Here is a 6000-nt window from a genome sequence, read left to right as displayed (position 1 = left end):
TTTTATCCTGTTGATCTGTGTATCTCTTGCATTTTTTAAAATAACTTTTTATTCCTACGTTTGTATAGAATGAAACATTTGTATAGAATGAAACATTTGTATATATAGAAGCACAAGAATAAAAGTAAAAGAAACATTAATCCCACTGTGGTAGAATGGACTATCGGTCCCAATTCTTCATCCCCTTTGGTAGTTGTCTGCACCCACACCCTAATCCTGGCCTTATCAGGGTTAGGGAAGTGCACTTTGGGCTTGTTCGGTTGACTCTGGGCTTGACTATGCATGTTGCTCTGGCTCTTGGGCTTCCAGTGAATGTGACATGAGCAGATGCTTGTGATATGTGTGTGCAGTTGGTCTTGCTCTCTTACAACTTTGCTATCACCACAGAAAGAACACACACTGGATAGCCACCAGTCCAAATGAATGGCAGATGCTTGGAGCAAACTTGAACCCACACGGTGATCTGGAGCCCAGCCCAAGATTAGCAAGACTCCAGTCAAAACTCAGACACATACGGAAGAAATAGATGCCTATCATTGTTTACCAGTGAGGTGTTTGTGGTTGTTTGTCCTGTCACAATAGATGGCTAATACACCTACCACTTAGAGATAATCACCCCTATCAGTCTGGTCTTCTGACCAGAAATGAGATTATGAAAAAATTTATACGTGTGTATATGTATATACTCTCCTGTTGCTTTTACTTAACATTTTCCATAACACTCTGTGCTATTAAAAGTTCTTGATAAACACCCCTTTTAATACCCACATATTTCAACCTTGAGAATTTATGTATTTCTCTTAACCATTTCTATATTACTTTTACTATCACAGATAAAGGTATAATGAATTTCATTCTCTCTCTCTTTTGTATAAATTTTGGTCTACATTTCACATTATTTCCATGGTATGGATTCCTAGAAGTATTTCCACGGATGGATTTCCACCTTTAATTAGCTCCTTTAACCAGAGTTCACAGTGGAGCCACTAACCCCTGATTTCAATGTTATTACTATTCATGTTTTCAAATATTTCATATTTGGCTAAACCCACATTGTTTTGTTTCTTAAAGGATACAGGCAAATTTGATTGCATTTTATTTATTTATTTTTTTTGTCTTTTTCATGACAGGTACTCAGCCATTGAGTGCACCGGCCATTCCTATATAGGATCCGAACCTGCGGCAGGAGCGACGCTGCGCTCCCATCGCCGCACTCTCCCCAGTGCGCGCCACGGGCTCGGCCCTTGATTGCATTTTAAAAAAGAAAACATTTTGGAATTCTTCCAGCATGTTTCATTATACTGTTCTTGGATATTTATATTTTATTCTAAAGAACAAAATTGTTGCCATAAAAAGTAAACTATTCAAATCCCTGTCTCTCTTATTTTCCTTTGGGCTTATACAAAAACATGGAGAAAAAACATGAGCACCTTTTTTTTATTGGCATAATTGATAAACAGATCATATACCCAGGGAGGTGGTATCTAGGGGAGTAACCAGGTCTAATTTTCTTTATGCCTAGCATAGCACATAAATGCATTCAATAAATATGAGGGTACTTCAAAAAGTTCATGGAAAAATAGAATTAAAAGATAATACTAGTCTTTCCAGGACATTTTGAAGACCCCTCATGTAGATTGGGTAAATGAAGGTAAGACACGTAAGGAACATTAAAGCAGCCTTTCAAGTCAGAAATTACTACCCTCACAATGATTAATAAGTATTTTTAAAGCTTCTTTAGTGACAAATATGCTACATCTAAACTTTAAAGAGTAGACCAGATGGCTGATACTATAACTAAACTTTTCTGGGTCACTCTTAGCATATAGATGGATCTCTGTTCCTTGTTTTACTTCACTTCACCCCAAGGAAAATTACATTGCTCAGGTCATCTGACAGCTATTGATCTGGTTTCATTTTGGCAAATGCTAAAACAGTTACCTTGGGAACCCCAAGTACATCCGCTGACCATACTTGCACAGTACACCCGAGGGTACTGCAAAAAGTTTGTGGAAAAATAGAATTAAAAGATAATGTAAATTTTTTCTTTAACTTTTTGAAGTATCCTCCCACACTGAGCTTTTGTTTGGGGTGTCCTTCGTTTATCATCTCGCAAACAGAACTGCTGACCTAACCTTGGCAACTGCCTCCCTGTGTCTGCTTTGAGGTTTCCTTGGCCCTTCTGCTCCCAAGTCTCCTGCATTGGCTCCTAAGGGGACAGGGAATCCCACATCACTCATCCCTTTGGCTAAGCCTGAGAACTCCTTTCAAAGGCAACATCTGGCTCAGATAATACATTAAGCACCGTTCTTATCTATTCACCTCCTAAATTACATTTTTAAAATTTTAATTTTTTTTTTAATGGCTGGCCAGTATGGGAATCTGAACTCTTGACCTTGGTGTTATAACATAAATTTTTAATTAATTTATTTTTAATTGACACATAATAATTGTACATATTAATGGGATACAGTGTGATGTGTCAATACAAATATACATTGTGTAATAATTAAATTAATGTAATTAGCATATCTGTCACCTCAGACATTTATCATTTCTTTGTGGTGAGAGCATTCAAAATTCTCTCTTCTTGCTACTTTGATGTGTATATTATTATTACCTGTGGGCACCCTACTGTGCACGGCCATAAAAAAGAATGAAATCCTATTATTTGCAGCAACATGGATCAGCCCGGAGGACATTATGTTAAGTGAAATAAGCCACTTTAAAAAAAAAAATTAGCTTTGCTAGTCAGTTTCCTTGAAATTCCCTGAAACGAAACAAACAGAAATGGAACAAATGGCAGGAAAATCCAAGTAGGTTTGTTTAAATTGAAGCATGCTGAGGTCAGCTGGGGCGCTACACTGGGAACTGGGAGATTCTGTGAGGGAAAAGGTCTTGGAGTGAACACAACACTGCTAAATGTCATAATTTGTGTAGCAGGAGCCCACGCTACAGACACGAGCAATTTATCACACCCAGAAACATTTTCCCCCACGTATATTTACCTGAGGGTGCAGGACCCGCCTACAAAGCAGAGAAGAACTAAGGACATTCCCTAAAGACAATTGCTACTATGCTCAGCGTGGAGGGAGAGGCTATTTCTCAGGCCCATTTCTTGTCAAATCATGTGCCTGGTGGTGTAAAGGTGATAGAGGCACAATAGTTACTCTAGCCGAGTGAAGCACATAAAGAAAATAGAAATGCAGTGCTTTAGAGGGCCCAGAGAAAACTCGATTACCTTGTCGCCACGAGTAAAAGTTAATTTCAGCTCCAGAGGAGAGCGCACCATCTCTGAAAGAGGGTGAACATGCAGAGGAGACAGTTATCAGATAGTGGCTATCTGGACGAAAGATCCTTTCATTTGACAGCAGTTTGGTCATTGGGAGTTCCAGCAAGGCTCATCTGTAATTGCTCTCTTACAAATCCTCTTCAATATTTGCTTAGAGAAGTCGCCTTGCTATTCCATCATAAAGGAAACTGCCTGTGAGTTTTGCACCATTACAGCTGTGATGATGAAAGAGCAAAGAACCGCCTCTAAGTCAAAAAGTGCACCCAGAGATAAGGTTCACCCTCAGTGCCCCGCTGCTGCTTCTGATCGCATGGCCCCTGCACTTCTCAGTAAGTGGGAACCGATGCTTGACTCATTGCAGAGTTTTTCCTACAACATAGGCTGTACCCTGTGCTGCACCTCCTAATAATTTCATAACACGGGGGCTGGGGGGGAAGGAAAGCGAGAAACAATAATTTATAAATATATGGCAATCTTAAATAATGAAAAAGGGGAAACAAAATCTTATAACTCCATGATTATAACTCCATTATTAGAACTAATAATGGTGCTATTGAGCTTGTATTAGGCATGTCATATTGATTCTGTGTATTGTGTTCTATTCTTACATAATGGCTAATTAACTGACAGGTACAAATTCATGGCAAGGTGAGTCATATTAAAGTAACACCTATAGTTTTGTTAATGTTTGTATAAATATATCTGTTTTCCACTGCTCTAGACACTTCATAGGTTTCAGATGGGACATATATTCTGCCAAGATTTCTTAGAAAATATATGAGTTTAGAAAATAGGATATAAGGTATAATAAAATATCTTGGTGAAGAAGTTTCAGGGTTAAGAAGCTGCAGATTAAGAAACAGCAACAAAAAAGAGATGATGGCATTGTATCTAACTGAAGGTATACTGCTTTTTGTGTCTGCTGGGGGTTCTTGGGTTTCCAGGATTGTTTTGTTTTATATAAAATGTCTAAAAATTTGCTGAAATTTCTCATTGGCTGTTCTGTTCACTAACTTAATTATTTACCCAAAGCAAGGTAGACGTAGTTCCATTTAGATAGAAGAAATGACTGGAATGGGAAAAAAGAAAAGTAAGGAGAAAGAAAGAAGGAGAGAGAGCAAGACAGACAGACAGAAAGATTAGAATCTTTTGTAGTTATCTAAAAAGAAATTAATCTATGTAGCTATTAAAAGTTTGCATTATGAAATAGTATAAAATTTTGGAAATCAAATTGCCTCATTTGTTTACATTACATGAAGTGCTGAGTGGGGGAATGTTTAGGCAAGGTTCCAAGACACAGGCTGGTAACGTGCTCCCCAGCTTGTGACTCTCTTGCCCTGACTGTCCCTTTATTAGACTTTACTGCACATAGATTGCCTTGGAAGGGTTGTGTTCTAATTGGTGTCTCTTTACACAGGGCCAGGCACGTTGAGCATCTGCCCTGTGCCCGATACTGTGCTAGCTGCTGGGACTGCAGCCAAGAGCACCAGCACGACGGACACAGTCCCTGCCTTCTGTTGAGGAGTACGGGTCGAAACAAGAGGACTGTCTATAGACAGGTATGCCCAGGAATGGGGGAGTGGGGGTGCGGGATGATGGCTCACACCACGTGTGACTGGAGGGAAGATATCTAACCAGTGGGATATTTGTCACAAACTCCTTTATCCATTTTCCAATCACTCAGGGTGACAGCACCATTTCCACCTAGACTGACAGAGCATTTTATGTTATATTTTAGAACTATTTTAGAATACTAATTGGAAGTCCTATTGTAGCAAAAAAAAAAAAAAAAAAGTGTATACATGATAAGTGGTCTTTATTACTCATTTATATTTGTAGGAGCATGCAAGGTTTTTCATAGAGGGGTAATACAATACATGTAGCTAAACATGTCGTTAGCATTTTACACCTTGGTTTATTTATTTGTTCTTCATCCCCCAAGAGATGGGTTTTATTGCTGATTACATTGTACAGAATAAAAAAGGAAGTAAACGCCTTACTTTTAAGAGCCTAACAGAGCATGAATCCTCCCAGTTGCTTTTCAATTTCTGCCACTGACGTTGAATCTGGAATTAGATATCACCTCAGCTGACTCAAAAAGGCTCTAAAACAGGGCTGCTTCTACAACTTTGGCTGTAAGGAATGCCCCAGGAATGCCCAGGAAGAAAAATATATTGGAAAGAGCAAAAGAGGAGAAAGTATATATAAATCTGAACTTCAGTAGAACTTGACCAATTCTTAAGAACACTGGGGAAATCCATTACCAATTGTCACAGCTTTACCCAACTGACTTCCTAGAAACACCTGTAGTAAAAGAGATTGTGCTCATGTTTTCTCCTAAATTTCAAAGAAGATACACTTACGAGAAGCTAGATTCTCAGAGGGCGCTCCAGGAATTTTAGATTGACTCAATGAAATGTCACAGATCAAGTAGCTTCTGGTTTCTCAGAGATTGTGTGTTTCTGATTTATTGCAGGTTGACAACCTTTGATTCTTTATGCTTAATTTGAATCTTATTTTAACAATTTGATAGTTTTCTGCTAGATTTCAATTGGTAGCCATGGGAAGAATGAGTTGAACATGCTGTCATCTTGAGATGTATCTTTACACTAGTAAAGTACTAGCTAGTAGAACAATAGCTCTATTCTTGTAGATGATGAAATATAGCCCAGTTGACATCTATATAATAATGTATTTTTGGATTAAAG

This window comes from Cynocephalus volans, chromosome 11 (genome assembly GCF_027409185.1).
Source record: "Cynocephalus volans isolate mCynVol1 chromosome 11, mCynVol1.pri, whole genome shotgun sequence".
NCBI lineage: Eukaryota > Metazoa > Chordata > Mammalia > Dermoptera > Cynocephalidae > Cynocephalus > Cynocephalus volans.
This window is presented reverse-complemented; position numbering follows the sequence as displayed.